The following is a 15,996-nucleotide window of genomic DNA, read 5'->3' as shown; positions in this document are numbered from 1 at the left end:
ACACTAGGAAACTATTTCAAAACAACTAAGATCGACTTAATTCCCGAAATAACAAAATGAAAATAGCGTGTCCTTACTACGGGAAGCCTCAAAATGAGTCCGAAGCAGGCTCTGCTAATGTGAATGCGGTACCCTGGACATAGGGCCCCAGGATGCACTGGGGAGTAATTAGTTTGAATGACACTGGGGGAGGCGTTATTTTGAAATAGAGACACTAAAGCTATTTTGAAATAACTATTTCAAAATTAGCGTTATTCCTCAAGGAAAGCAGGAGTACAGATTTCGGAAAAAGCGGCCCGTTATTTCGAAAGAACGGGCTTGGTAGTTCGGATGCTCTGCTTATAAATTCAACCTAAGGGAGATTATTTCAAAATAAAGCCCTAGAGTAGATTAGGGCTAAGTGATTTAGGATGTGGGGGTACTCAGAGGTGTGAAGGCTCCTACGTATCGCCCACTGATTTCAATGGAAGATAGACACCCAACTTCCTTTGGGGATCTGGGCCGAAGCTTCTAAGTCACACAAGGTATGTCTACGTGCAGCACATCTCCAACCTCAAGTCTACAGCACTGGGCTCATGCGACAGCACTGAAACTAGCCATGTCGATGTGCCAGATCGGGCGAGGGTTCGGAGAGCCACCCCCCATCCCCAGGCTAGTCTGTTGGCTGCAGTGTAGACGTTCCCTAAAGTGTCTTAGTAAAGTTTACCCCTTGAAACTTGTTCCCAACTCATCCACCACTAAAGCGCTGTGGATGCGTCTACACTGCACCATTATTTTGAGACAACTAGCGTTATTTCGGAAAAAAAACATTGCGAGCCACTACCCAGCCATTCCCTTATATTGAAAGAATTTAGAAATAACGGACGGCTTATTCCGAAATCTGTACATCTCCTCGTACGAGGAAGAACGCCTATTTGGAAATAGCTATTTTGAAATAAGGCGTGTGTAGACATGCCACTTTGGCTATTTCGAAATAGCCCCTCACCAGGGCCATTCTAAGTAATTCCTCTGGGGCTTTACATCGAGATAACATGTCCACATTAGGGAAGCCTGCCTTGGACTCCCCTGCAGTGTAGACGTGCTATTTCGAAATAAGCATGCAGTGTAGTCGTATCCTGTGGGATCTTGGGCAGCTCACGTACCCCTGGGGTCGTAGGCAAGTGGTATAACACACATCAGAGGCTATTTTTTCCTCCTGGGCAGAAAATTAAACAGGGCTTGTAACTCACTGTGGCCGTGCAAAAGGACAACGCCCATGGGGCTGCACAGGTAACGGTACCACGCCACACATGGGGGGCAGTGACGCCACTTCTTTGCTTGGGGTCTTGGGTGGAATGCTGCACACACGGTTCTGCACACCAGAACCATTGGCCTTTCTACAGCCATGTTCACGGGGCTGTCCGGACGATGTCCCTCACCTGTGCTTCCAGGAGAGGTTTCAAGGAGGGGAGAGGGACCAATTCAGGAAGGCAGCAGAAGGATGTTAACAAACAGGAGGGTCCAAGGGACGCCCAGCAAAACCGATCCGTGGCATGAAGGGATTGTACAGGGTGGGCAGGAAGACTGAAAGAACTAGACAGGCACAGAGTCATTTTCCAAGTGGCTACCAAGGGAAGCTGTAAGTGTGTTAGGATCCAATGGGTCTGAGCATAGAGGGGCTACTTAGGATGGCTTGGGGTATGAGGGGATAATGGGATGAAATTAAAGACAGATTGGATGAATATCACGCCGTGCTCCCAACGGTAACATCCATTAGACCGTGGAAGAGTCTCCCATGGGAGGTGATGGAAGCGCCACTGTTTGAGAAATGTAGAGCCTGGTTTTCCATTGGCAAGCCCAAGCAAAGGTGTGTGCACCCGGTTTGTGCTCAGAAATAGCAGTTGCATGATCGTGCATGCACAGTACCAGTTCTGCATCTATTCGGACACCCTGTGCGTGCAAAGCCAGCATCCTCAGTAGCATCTGCTAATGTTTGAAAATCAACCCTCTTCAAACTAGCATGGACTCTACACTGCTGCCTGTATTCCAGGGAACATTGTGCATTGTCTGGAAAGTAGGATGGTGGGTATGGTCTCTCTCAGGGGTAACCACAGACCAGATTTTGCTCTCAGAGACCACCCTGCGAATCTCTGTTCCAGGCCATGGAGCCTTTCCAGTTTTATCTGAGCATTACCTGAGTGCAGACTACATCCTGGGGTAGCCTCCTGCCACTCAAACAATTGGAGTTCCAGCTATGGAAGTATCACTGAGAGGTGTAAGACGCCCGACCAACAATTGCACTTTGGATAGAGCCAGACGAGGTTCACCCTGATTCCCTTAGCTTAGCTCGGGGCACATGCAAAAATGGAGCTTCCTACAAGACCGCAAAGTCCACAGGCAGATGTCAATGCTTTGAATTTATGGGCAGCCGAATGCAAGGCCAGGCTGGGGGAAGAGACGCTGATGTGCAGAGCCCAGTGGTGGTGAGCAAGCGCTCTCTACATGCGCTGAACCAGCCAAAGAATCACATTTCCAGAGCTGGCTGAAAGTCATTGGCAAAGAGCCCATGCAAGCTTGGTAAATAAAGGAACCCGACAGGCACTGTGTGGTGTTCCTGCAGCTTTTGATACAACTGACAATGCTGAGAAGGAACGAAAAGCCTGGGGAGGGATCGGAGCAAGAGCTACCCCGCGGCCCAGCAATTAAAGGTGGGGCCGTCACAGAGGCATGGTATGACCAGACGATCCCAGACTGCCCTGCGAACGGTTCTGCTTCACGCAGGTCCCCCCACTGGGGATCGTGCCAACAGACGGAGAAGAAGGGTGGCCTTAGGGTGAAAGAATGGGCCTGGGACTGAGAAGATGTAAGATTAAGTCCTTGCTGGGACACAGCACAAACCTCTGTGCCTCAGTTCTTCATCTGTAAAACAGGAAAAACAATCACGCTCTACTGCCTAGAGGTGCGGTGAAGGTGCGCGTGCCCCAAAGGAGGCCAGATAGAGATATGCCTAGACAGATGGGCTCCACATAACAGTAGGAGTGGGGAAGGGGCTGGAAGAGGAGACATAAACTGCTGAGCCATGTCCCCCCACTCCTAGGACAACCGGGATCCAAAATGGCTGCTCTGAGTTGCGGCAGTTTCCAGACACTGGCTCAAACGAGGGGCGATGTATTTCGGATGGGGGGAGAACGTAGGAGGGGCAGTCTCTTACGCCCTATGCCAGTGAGTAAGCAGCACAGAGCAGCCCTACCCCTGTGGAAGATCCTCCTCCTTTGCTTTCTCAACGGGGACTCAGGAGGGACGGGGGATCTGGCCAGCGACCCCAATGTCTCCCCTTTAGGCGCTGGGAGCTGGCTGAAATCGCTGCTCAGAGCAGGGTTAGCCTAATCCCCATTCTGCACACACGCTCTCCCGCGCCACATTTCATCCTGACCCCTTTAATCTGACCAGAGAGCTTGTCCGGACCTCAACCGCCTCATTAGCGCCTCTCCCTTCCCCACCATTCTTCTGAGTGGAACAGTCATTCTTCTCCGTTGCTAAGCGACCCGGCACAGACTTGGCATATTAACGACTCCCCCTCCTCCCGAGGCCTGCAAAGGCGATGGCAGGAGGGAGGCGGGTCCAGGAAACGTGGGAGCCTCGTTCCGGCCTTGAGTGCTTCGCGTGTGCATGCCATATAGAGCTATATATAGCCTTATTTATTTACATATTCAAATGGCAACCTCACACGCACGCCTGTGGATTCCGATCTGGTTTCTATATCGAGATGCGGAGACGCACGCCCACACGCCATAGCGGCATGCTCTCAATGGCTGTGCCCTGGGGTGGCTGTAGGCCCTAGCCCAGAGAGCGCGCTCAGTGTTTAGACAGTCCGTACCCAGAAGAGGCGCTCACCAAAGTCAGGGAAGCACCGGAGCAGTCTACAATATTCCTCCAACACACGGCAGCGCCGTGGCTGAAAGTGGGAGCAAGGTGGGACATTGCTTTAGAACAGAGCTGGGGAGGGGGGAGGTTCAAGAAAAAGGCATTAGGAGTTTGCCTCTCCAAAGAGTGAGAGCAAGCGGAATAATTTGTGACCTAGACGCCTACTGTACTCTACAGAAGTGGCTTTCAAACTCGGGGGCATGGAATGTCAGGTGTAGGGTCTCATTGCTGCAGGGTGAGTGGGAGGGGTGGGGATAAGGGAGCTTCCTGCCTGTCCTGGCACTGCAGACTGCGCTGCGCCCCAGAAGTGGCCAACAACAGGCGGCTCCTAGAAGGACGCACGGGCTCCATCAACTGCCCCTGCCCCGAGCACTAGCTCCACACTCCCATTGGCTAGAACTTGCTGCCGGCTGCTTCTAGGGCACAGCATGGTGTGCGGTGCCAGGGGAGGCAGGAAGGTGCCTTAGCACCCCCACCGCAACACTGACTGGGCGCCACTCAAGGTAAGCTCCTCCTACTCCCCCACCCAAGCTGAAGCCCCCTCTTGCAGCCCAAAGCCCTCATCCTCATCCCCACCCCGGAACCCACACTCTAGTGAAATCATGTCGGGTTGCAGTGTCAATTCTCTTCCACTGGGTCATGAGAAAAAAAAGTTGGAAAGCCCCTGCCCTGCAACGCTTCCAAACCCTGAACTACAGGAGTCAGCTCCGCTACTCTACATATTGCAGCATGTACTGATCTCAAGATTAGCCATGTGCAACAGAAGCAGACAGATGCCCGTAATACATTATATAGCCCCAACCATTCACCCCAAAGCACTTGGCTCTCTCCGGCAACACCCCCAAAATGCAGCTGGCTCCAGCACACAGTATGGGGAAGGAAGATCTTGACTAAGGAAACCAAGGTAAACGCTCACTCTAAGGGTCGTGAGATCGTTTGATGTGAAGGGGGATCTCACATCGGAGATCACCGATTAGGAAGATGCGAGAAGCTAAGGTTAGCCGCCCTGGAATGAACAGAGGCTGAGACACTCCTCGGAGAGCAGGGACTGGTGGTTCCAGGCAATCTAGGGGTTTCCAAGCTTGATGAAGAGGGATGAACAGAGGACACCATTAGAAATGAGTGACCCGACCGATCTCATTGGGCCTACACGACTTCGGATCCATGTTACAAATCCTGAGCACCTTCCCCATTAACTATTCAAACATACAGACACATAGACAGGCAGAGGTTTCTTGTAACATGGAGCGCAAGAAGACACCCTCCGGAGCCTAGAGGGTCTTGGGCCACAGTCAGCTCAGGGGAAGGCACTGGAGGGGCCACTGTCACTCACCTCTGCCCAGGTGCCTGGTGGTAGGGATGCTAACCAGTGCCCCCTTGCCAGGCTGGTCTGGCCCGGTTTGCTGCGGTCGCAGCTGTCTCGGGGGTGCCAGGTCTCTTGCGCAGTTGCAGCCCTACTCTACGCAGACGTGCATGCGGCTGGGTAGCCCAGATGGTGAAGCTGTGGACTTCTTGGCTAGGCTACGTAGCCAACGAAGCCCGGTACCAGACTTCTCTGCCAGGTGCCCATGGCTGGAAGGTAGAGTTACCGTGACACAAAACGGTTCCTTGCTTAGCTCTAGCGGCATGTGGTGCTCGCCCTCGGGACAGGGGCAAGGCGCTGGGTTTGTACAACTCCCGAAGTGGCTTCCCCTTTGCTTCAACTTGGAGCATAAGCAGCACTGCTCGTCAGAGAGCAATGGAAACCCTGACTGGAAGCTCCCAGTGCTCAGCAGCCTGTAGAGAAAGCAGCATGGCTGTCCACTGGGAATACGGCGGTCTTATCCCGCACTGACACCTTTCAAATGCAGCGGCTACAGTAAAAGTCCTGATCCTTCTCGCCTGGTCCCAGATCACCCCCCCGAGGGGATGCTGCAGAAAGCCAGGATGGGGGTAGCTGATGATGTTGTTTTGTCTCTTCCTCCCCAGCAGCCCTCGGTCACCCTGTCCCACTTTCGGCCTCGTGCCGCCATTCATGCGGCGTCTTCTACTTAGGCCTTGTCTACACTGCAGCGGTCGATCCACTGGCCATCAATTTATCACCTCTGCTTAGGCACGATCAATCAATCTCCGAGCATGCTCCCATCGAGGCTGGTATGCCTCCAAGACGAGAAGAGTAACCGATGTGAACGGAAGAGCAGCCCCCACTGACCGTACTGCACCAAGACACCGTGGTGAGCATGTTGACTGCAGCTGCACTATTTGTGTAGCTAACGTAGATCGATGGTGCCGGTGAGTGTAGCCAACGCCTTAGTCTCCCTCTTATTCCTGTGTCCCACTTCTTGTCTCCCTCTCCTCTTCCTCACCCAGTTCTTCCAGGTGTTATTTCCTAGCTCCAACCATGGCCTCCTTCCCACTCATCTCTCCAGACCCTTCTGTGCTTGGCTTGTAGCACTGTTTGCTCTCTGGTTTATACTGTAAGACCGTTGGGCCAGCCCTTCGTGTTCTGCACCACCGCATGCATGTGTGTAGCTTTAATCATAGCTGACCCAGATACCAACTTTTGCTCTTTGCAATGAATTTCTGTGCAAAGCACAGAAGCAACAGGTGTGATGGAGTTCCAGTTCCCAGAAACACAAAGGGCCACATGTTTTCTTCACTGAAACATCCCCCCCGATCCATGAAGGACCAGACTCAGGGAGCTGCCAAGTTGGTGACTCACAGTACAGAGGAGAGAAGCTATTTTTAATGAAACAGGATGCTCCCCGAACTCTTGTCCAGAGCCTGAAGCAACTTATAAAGAACGTCAGAAAAGTTCTAGTAACTTCCCCCCCCCCCCCCCCCCGATTATTTGAACATTTGCCCAATGCTTGTTTTGCCTGGCTCTAGCTGGGATCACATGCATGTGGAACAACATGCTGCCCTGTCCATGGCAGAATTCCTGTCTAAGAGCCTGATCATGCGGTTGTGAGAAATCCGGACCCCTTGCAACTCCCAGTGACATTAAAGCCAAGGCCTTCATTTTGCAGATCTACAAAGTTCCTTGTTGGGTGAAGCTTACTGGCTAAGGTTAAAATGGGGTGGAGTGGGGTGGGGTGGGGTGGGGCAGGTAGCTGCCTGCCCCATGGAGGGCCTGTGGCAGACAGGGGCTGCTCCGGCCTGCAGCAGGGGAACTGGGTGCTGCTCCCATCTAGCATGTGTTTTACCGGTTAACCAATTAAACGGGATTTTACATCCCTAATCTGGGCAGTGTTACACAGGCACCATGGTGAGGGGATATTGTGTAAGAAGCTAGGGGTTAGGCAGAAAAGCAGATGACACATAATTAAAGCCATTAAATATCCAGAAAGAGAAGAAAACAGAAATGCAGAAGGAAACAGGCTCTTGGCGTGGGTCTAGAAATGGAGTTGATTTACTCTGGAAATCCATTCCAGAGAACCAACCCTTTGCCTGCCTTTTCCAAACGGTCAGGAATATGGTGCTGCCAGTGTGGTCTCTGCAGCCACTGAGTAACACTGACCTATTTTCCAATTGCTAAACCAGGGGTGTAATCGACATGTTTGTGTGCGATAATCAATTTCAGGTCAGGGACCTGGGAGCACTGCAGAAGGCTGCACAGCGATTTGCTTGGTGAATGAGGCTTGCGCTGTCACGCTGCTCCCGCCGAACATCCCTCACTGTGGTACAGAAGGATCCCCCGCCCCAAGGGGGAGCAGGCAGTTTCGTTACCGGGTTTGTTCAAACCGGAGCTTCCTCCGCATTGCTTCAACAATGGGCTTAGGTTGCATTCAGCTCTCATTGGGCCCGATTCTTTGCTCACATTGTGTAGTAGGGATGTGACCGGGTAACCAGTTAGCCGGACACCCAGTGAGCATCACTCATTAAGGGGTGATGCTTACTCGGGAATGGTTAACGGTTACCTGGGAGCAGCCCTGCACCTGCAACCCGCCATGGGTGGGGAGCTGCCTGCTTCCAGCCTGACTGTGGTCGGCGAGGGGGGCTGCTCCCACCCCGCAGGCTGCAATGCCCCTCCCCACCTGGCTCCGTTTAATCAGTTAACCGGCTAAAGGCAACGTTTAACCAGTTAGCTAATTTAAGGGGATTTGACATCCCTGCTGCATAGCACCTGATCCCGTGAGAAGGCCCACAGAAAGCAGGGGGGTGATAGCAGAATAAGGCGCTGTTTGCCACCAGGCTGCTGGACCAATTTTAGGGCGGGGGTGCTGAGAGTCATTGAACCAAAGTGGAAACCCTGTCTAGGGTGAAATCCACTTCAGGGCAGGGGGGGTGGCCGCAGCCCCACCCCCCGAGTTCCAGCACCCATGGTCTGATGGGATTAAGGCATCAGCAGGCAGCCCTTCACTTTTAAGGCGGCGCGAATGCTTATGAAAGATCCGCGGATCCCTCGCAGGCTTCTCTAAGATGCTGCGTCTAGAAATGAGTCGAATGTTCCCCCCTCCCCGTCTCCTTTTTCTCCCACTTTCCTTTTGCGCTGGGGTCACCCTCTAGCTCCCATTTCTCATAGTCGCCAGGGGGCCCGGAGGACGTTATCCACCATGCGCTGGCTGCTCCGGACTGCAGGGGAAGACGAGAGCTGGGGATGTTTAGCCAGTCATCCTAGGCCAGGGGATGCAAAATAAATCAAGATGGATGGCAGGTGTGGCAACAGGCTGTGAGTGTGATGGTGTTGTACGCAGGACTGGCAACAGTGCCTAAAGGAAGCCAGCTTTGTTCGGGATCAGCCTTTTCATTCTCTGCCAGCCCTCTCCTTTGGGAGCAGTCTGGCTACATGCATGTAAAATAGCCACAGACTGGCGTCACCAGGAAACCTCCACAAGCAAACGGTAAATTACAGCCTAAGAACTGGAACCGGCAACAAGAACTGCCCGACCTCAGCGGTACCAGAGTGAGCTCTTTGGCAGCCAAAAGCCCAGCTGTGAAGGTTTACATGACATCACCGCATCTGGAAACTCCCAGCCCTGAGCTACGTCGGCAATGCCCCGTTATAGCTCGGCATCCGGGAAATCCCCAGAGACACAGCTGCATTGACTGGCCCCAGCCCCAACACAGCGCAACATCCTATGGCCACCCTCCCCCAGGCAGGAACCTGCTGCATTGGGACACGACTACCCGACCTGCCGCTTATTACAGCGTGTAACGTCTAGCATCTGACTGCATTAGCTGTGCCACACTCCAGCAGAGTGCTTAATATTCTGAACAAGAGATTCCTAGATGCTGGGCTGGAATAGACTGCAGGTAATGCAGTCGTGTCACAGAGCCAGAGAGTCCCGAATGCTACGAGAACACATTCAGGGACTTCCACGGGCTTTACTTGTTCCCTGGGAAAGGATAGTGGGTCATTAAGAACATCTAACACCAAGGGTAGAAATGCTGCAGAATTTGGGCTTATTTAGTCTACAGAAAAGAGAAGAGTGAGGGGGGATTTGAGAACAGCCTTCAGCTCCCTGAAGGGGGGTTGTGGTGGCGCGTCGGGGTCCCCCACCTCCTGCACCCCCGTAGTGGCACGAACAAACTCCACCAGCCAGTAGAATAGAGGGAGTTTATTGCTTCTCCAGGATACAGCACAGCACAGATGTCATCTGGTTACAGGAACTGGGGCTAGGAGGTCTCAGTGCCCCCCCCTTGAGATGGGCCCTACAATCGCAGCCCCCCTCCCTAGCTCCTTCTCCCCTGGTTCCCAGACAGAATCTAAAGACCCGTCCCTTCCAGCCCTGCCCCCAGCCAGGGGCCGCATTCCACCTTCCTTTGTTCCTCTCCCTGGGGGGTAACCGGTCGAACAGGTCACCTCCCTGTCCCATCAGCTACTCTGCTGGGCACATATAAACTAGGCAAATATAACTTAGATAGGGCCACGATAAGGTGGGTGCATAATTGGCTGGATAACCGTAGTCAGAGAGTTGTTGTTAACGGTGCTAAATCCTGCTGGAAAGGGATAACAAGTGGAGTTCCTCAAGGGTCTGTTTTGGGACCCGTACTGTTCAATATCTTCATCAATGATGTAAATATTGGGATAGAGAGTACGCTTATTAAGTTTGCAGATGATACCAAACTGGGTGGGGTTGCAACTTCTTTGGAGGATAGGGACATAATTCAAAATGACCTTAGCAAGTTAGAGAAATGGTCAGAGGTAAACAGGATGAGGTTTAATAAAGAGAAATGCAAAGTGCTCCACTTAGGAAGGAACAATCAGTTCCATACATACAAGATGGGAAGCGACTGTCTAGGAAGGAGCATGGCGGAAAGGGATCTAGGGGTCATAGTGGACCACAAGTTGAATATGAGTCAACAGTGTGATGCTGTTGCAAAAAAAGCAAATATGATTCTAGGTTGTATCAACAGGTGTGTTGTAAGCAAAACTCGTGAAGTCATTCTGCCGCTCTACTCTGCACTAGTTAGGCCTCAGCTGGAGTACTGTGTCCAGTTCTGGGCGCCACATTTCAAGAAAGACGTGGAGAAATTGGAAAGGGTACAGAGAAGAGCGACAAGAATGATTAAAGGTCTAGAGAACATGACCTATGAAGCCAGGCTTCATGAACTGGGCTTGTTTAGTTTGGAAAAAAGAAGATTAAGGGGGGACATGATAGCGGTTTTCAAATATCTAAAAGGGTGTCACAAGGAGGAAGGAGAAAATTTGTTCCTCTTGGTTTCTGAGGACAGGACAAGGAGTAATGGGCTTAAAGTGCAGCAGGGGAGGTTTAGATTGGACATTAGGAAAAAATTCCTAACTGTCAGGGTGGTCAAATATTGGAATAAATTGCCAAGGGAGGTGGTGGAATCTCCCTCTCTGGAGATATTTAAGAACAGGTTAGATAGACATCTGTCAGGGATGGTGTAGACGGAGCTTGGTCCTGCCTTGAGGGCGGGGGGCTGGACTCGATGACCTCTCGAGGTCCCTTCCAGTCCTATTATTCTATGGTTCTATGGTGGTACAGACAGCAGCCAGTGGGGGTCACCCACAGCCCAAGCCTAGCAACCAGCAAGGTACCAACACTACGTCACAAGGGTTCCAAAGAGGATGGAGAGAGGCTGTTCTCAGTGGGGGCAGATGGCAGAACAAGGAGCAATGGGCTCACAGCGCAATGGGGGAGGTCTATGTGGGATATTAGGAAAAACTATTTCCCCAGGAGGGTGGGGAAGCACTGGGATGGGTTCCCTAGGGAGGGGGTGGAATCTCCATCCTTAGAGATTTTGAAGTCCCGGCTTGACAAAGCCCTGGCTGGGATTTGTTGGGATTGGTCCTGCCTTGGGCAGGGGGCTGGACGCGATGACTCCCGAGGTCTCTACCAGCCCTGGGAGTCTATGATTCTGCTCCTCCATGTTCTAAAACCTCAGCGCATCCAGAAGCAGTGAAGAGAGAGACTAGCCCACGTTACGTCTAGTAAGTTACTTACATGCCATTTCCCTGGTTGGGTTCTTCAGGAGAAAACCAATTTTCAGAGTTAAAGATACGAAGACAATCCCAGAAACAGATCTTTGAAAAGGACAGCGGGGACTGTAGACTACCTAGTGACAATGCGCCTCAGTCTCTGTGAGGTCAGCACTACCGTGGGTGAATCCTTAGGGTGACAGTGTTTCCCATCAATGGCAACTTGAAATCTGGCCTCCAGGGAAGTCAATTTCAAAACTGCCCTGTCTTCAGTGGGCCAGGATTTCATCCAGAAAATCTGTCGACTAAAAGGACAAGTTTGTGAAGGGATTCAAGATGGAGGGGGTCATATAATTACACCAAGGTACCCACCGCGCTGCTTTCCATCTCATACAGATCCTTCCAGGCCTCCGTCTGTCCTACAAGGAGCTCTGCATGGCCACAGGACCCAGCCCAGGCAACTGGCTTTCTGTGCATGGACCAAATCCCTCTCAGCTATGGAGTCTACTCCATACAGTATCCACTTCTCCCCAGCCTCACCCAGCACAGCAGCAGTGACCCACATGCAGGGAAACCAGAGGATATGCCCATTCCAGTGAAAATACAAAATACTGCCAAGCTTCCCGTGGGCAGATACTCCCACAGGGCTAGGCACATTTGAAAGAGAGGGAGAGAGAGAGGGAGGTAACTCATCACACAGCTAAAGGATTGTCCCTGGATGTGAAGAATCAAGAAACCGTCGGCCTGGTCCTTCAAGGTCCTGAGTACCCTCTTCTCCCACATTAAAATACTGGCTCCGTATTGGTGCCTAGCTAGCTCCACAGCAGCTCTGTGTACGACTTCCACTGGGCACGCGCTGCCTGGCACCCGCATGCCGAGTGTTGCTTTTGCCTCGTGGGAAGAAATTTGGCTTTCAAATAAGTTTCTAGAGGTTGGAAAATAGCAGGCACAATATGTTACCTTCCTTAATTCAGAGAGACGCAGCCACTCTCATGATCATGCACGCAGCAGAAGAGGGGAGCGTTAAGTCGCTAGAAGAGGAGGCGATAACACCTTATTCACTGCCTGCAGGGTCAGTTCTGCAAGGTGCCTTGCTGCCCTTCCCCTCCCTCTCCCCCTCCAACAGATTTCACTGCAAATCTCCATTGTGTAACTGTCCTGTAAATATCCCACACATTGCACCAGCCTCTTGTACATGGCCGGGAGATTTGTCCACAACAGCTCTGTGCTTCCGGGCAACAATAACCCGCCTGTAACTTTTCAACTAGTCACCTGTGCCAAGGTTTATAAAATTTTAAAGCTGATGGTGTAACCAATGCCAACCAGGATATTGTAGATGCACATGTGCACCCTGGGCTGAATGCTTTTAGGGGACGACACAAGAAGTTGCAGAACCAGGAAGAGTAGCTAGATACATACACAGGGCCGGCCAGAGTGCTTCTCTATTGCTTTTGAGTTTCTTTCATTTACACTCTACACTTTTGCCCACATCAGAGCAGCAGACCAGTACAAAAGATGCTGAAGGGGATGGTCTTGTCTTGCTTTAAGCACAGACAGTTGGCTTGGGGTTCCCAACTTTCCTGACGCCTGTGCTCAGGTCACGCAAGTGGCTGATGGGATGTTTATGAGCTTCCTGGTTAACTGACGTACAGCCTGAGGACACATTGGAGGAATTTCAGCTCCAAAAGTAACCTTTGGAGAGAGAGCTGGCACCAGCCTCTAAGTGATGGAAGTTAGGCAGGAATTTCTATTACTGGTCAGCTGAAACAAAAAAACAGGACTGTGTAGCGCTTTAAAGACTAACAAGATGGTTTATTAGATGATGAGCTTTCGTGGACCAGACCCACTTCCTCAGATCAAATAGTGGAAGAAAATTGTCACAACCATATATACCAAAGGATACAAATTAAAAAAATGAACACATATGAAAAGGACAAATCAAATTTCAGAATAGAAGGGGGATGGAGGGGGGGAAGTGGGGGAGGTAAATGTCTGTGAGCTAATGATATTAGAGGTGATAAGTGGGATTACTGGACAGGTTATTCCGTAGCTGTCCACCTACGGCATTTCCAACTTCTCTGAAGCAGCTAGAACTGGCCACTGGCAGGTGATACCAGACTGGATGGATTCCTGGCCTCTGGCAATGCCAAGATTTCTTAGTGCCACATTACACATCTGTTGTCCTCCACAGACATGGCATGGTGGACCTGTGTTTATCATCTCATGGTCCCAGCTGGTTGCATAACATTTGCCAGATAGATTGTATAGCACATTTCTCTTACCAATATTCACAGGCACTGTGGTTCCATTATTTGCCCAGCTCTGTGCTTGTTGATTTCTAGACCCTGTGTGGTAAGGTTATAGGGTTTTATTTTTCAGCCTGGGATCTAGGAGTCCAGCTAGACCCTTCCTCAGTGTTCAGCACATGGGATCCAGCTCCGTGTAACTGGTAGGAACTTAGCAATCAACCCTGTTACGACGCAGACATTTTAGCAGTGTTGGCTCTGCGAGGCTAGGAGGAGAATAGAGGAATAAAACACTATCTGGGTGAGTAAAGTCAGAGGCTAGGAGTCTGAAACACACACTCTGGGGAAAAGGAGGGGGTTCTTTTTCCCCACAGTCATTTTTCAGAGACGTGAACACGAATTGTAATGTCACCGAGAAGATGTTACAATGCCAGCACTGCATCCCGGCATCTCTTGCATTAAGACAAGACTCCGTCACTTCTGGGGCAACAGAGCACAGCATCTGGGGACCCTCTCGCCCCGACAGACAACTGTATCAACTCTAGCAAACCACAGATCAGCCCCTGGGAACCTCCAGCCCCAAGACACAACTGCATCGCCTCTGCTACATGAAAGCACATCGGATACCGCTCACTGCCCCGCTCTGAGATATTACTGCATCATCTCCTCGGTAGTACACTGCTCAGGAAAGTACCGTCTTGAGCTGCACCGCCTTGCAGCATTGTATCTGGCTGGAATCTCAATGCAAACTAGTTTCTGATCCCTCCAGCGTGCACCACCATTCTCGGGGTGCCCGGCCTGCCGCAGCCCCGACAGAGGGTGAACACAGCAAAGGAGCTTGGCAGGTAAGGGGCTCGCCAATGGCAGCAGCAGCCCCCACCGTGCCACAGAGGGATCTGTGTGGATTAATTAATTATCCTACAAGGGGCAGTAAGGAACAGCGCTGGTTGTGTAACAATAGAAGCTATCTGGTTTCCATGGCAACCCAGTCCTGCTTGTGCACCTTTAATTTATTCCTTGAACGGTTCTTTCCTGAGCTCGCACGGGGCTGAGAAATGCCTTGTTTTTCTTGCCGCTATCCCAGTGCCCGGAGCCGGGGCAAAATGCTGCCTCGCCACCCAGCACGGAGAGCAAGAAGTCAAAACTTGCCCACATCACACAGGGAATAAAACCATCGCTGCTCCCTGAATGTCTGCTTGGTAAGATGGCTCCAGTCGTCAACCCCTTTCCAAGTGGCCTCTCCTGTTCTTATTCTGTAGTTTCCCAAAGCACTTCAAGGCCCTCATATCAATTAGGGCCCATCATGCCAGGCCTTTTGCAGACACGAAGGTAAGAGATGCTGCTCGCCTTCTTATAATCTGAATTGACAAGCAGACAAAGGGCAGGAGGCGGAAAAGAGCAGCCCGGGAAAGTGACTTGACCAAGGTTACCCTGCTGGGCAGTGGCAGAGACAGGAAAACATCCATGTGTCCTGAATCCCAATCCAGTGCCCTGTCCATTGGACCAAACCATCACCTGATAGGGCATACTTAGGAAGGCCTAGCAGACCCCACATGAGGAATGGACAGGAGTCAGCCCCTCCACTGAGGACACGACATAACCGGAAAGGCTGGTAGGGCAGCCCCCCCCCCCCAAAAAAGACTCTATGTACCCATAGGGGGAAGCAGAGAACTCCCTTCCATCCCGGCATGGACTGGCCATAGCCAGCGTGGAAAGGCCAAGTGCCCTCTTGCACGGACCCAGCCGGCCAGCGGAGACCCGGCAGGCGTGGCCCAGCGGTGGCGGGCCTGTCTCTGGGAAGAGGGGGCGCTGCCAGCATTTGGCCGGCAGGCTGCATTGTGTTGAAAGGTGATGCTAGCACAGTGGGAGGAGGAAGGATGGTCCAGTGGCCAGGCGGCAGGAAGCCTAGATCAGGTGTTTTCAAGACTCGCTGCACTGCAACCATCTTCTGACAACAAAAAATAATAGACGGCTGGGGAGGCGGGGTGGGGGAGGGACCAAGCCTGAGTCTGCCTGTGCCTCCCTAGCCTGGGTGCAGGGGCCAAAATGGAAGTCCTAGGGCTTCAGCCCCAGACAGTGGGGCTCTAGCATCATGTCTGGCCCCGGACAGTGGGGCTCAGGCTTCAGCTTTGCTCCCAGACCTCAGCAAGTCCAAGCCAGCCTCAGAGACCCCATTAAAACAGGGTCCTGACCAATGTGCCTTCTAATTTTGTCCATCCACATGTGGAATAAATTTTGTTAGGTGCACCGGTGCATGTGTAGATGTGCACCACCTGCAAAAACGCACACAGCCGGCTGTGGGCGCTCTGCTAATCAAGTCGGCAGCACCTGAATCTCTCCTGGGTGGACACTCAAGTTCTCAGCTGACAGGAAACACTGGTCTAGTCCCACTTTGGGGTCCTGACCTACAGATTGAGACCCACTGGCCTAGATGCAATTTCCTGCCACAGATGCAGGGCAAATCATGCTGGTCCACATTCT

At 51.9% G+C, this 15,996-nt stretch overlaps 1 protein-coding gene across 3 annotated transcripts in view; it reads right to left on the bottom strand.

Annotated features, from left to right (window-relative positions):
• Nucleotides 1-15,996, bottom strand: part of GABRQ (gamma-aminobutyric acid type A receptor subunit theta) — a 98,697-nt gene that overhangs the window by 45,142 nt on the left and 37,559 nt on the right. The window contains exon 1 of one of the 3 annotated variants that reach the window (XM_075896690.2): nt 11,295-11,421. The exons of the other annotated variants lie outside the window; for them this stretch is intronic. The gene's annotated coding sequence lies outside the window, so the exon portion shown is untranslated. Of the gene's footprint in view, nt 1-11,294; nt 11,422-15,996 lie in introns of those variants that run through there. 3 annotated transcript variants of the gene reach the window in all.

The sequence above is a fragment of the Pelodiscus sinensis genome, chromosome 13 (genome assembly GCF_052426305.1).
Source record: "Pelodiscus sinensis isolate ZL-2025 chromosome 13, ASM5242630v1, whole genome shotgun sequence".
In the NCBI taxonomy this organism is placed as follows: domain Eukaryota; kingdom Metazoa; phylum Chordata; order Testudines; family Trionychidae; genus Pelodiscus; species Pelodiscus sinensis.
The sequence above is the reverse complement of the archived record's forward strand: the minus strand, read 5'-3'. Positions and strand labels throughout refer to the sequence as shown.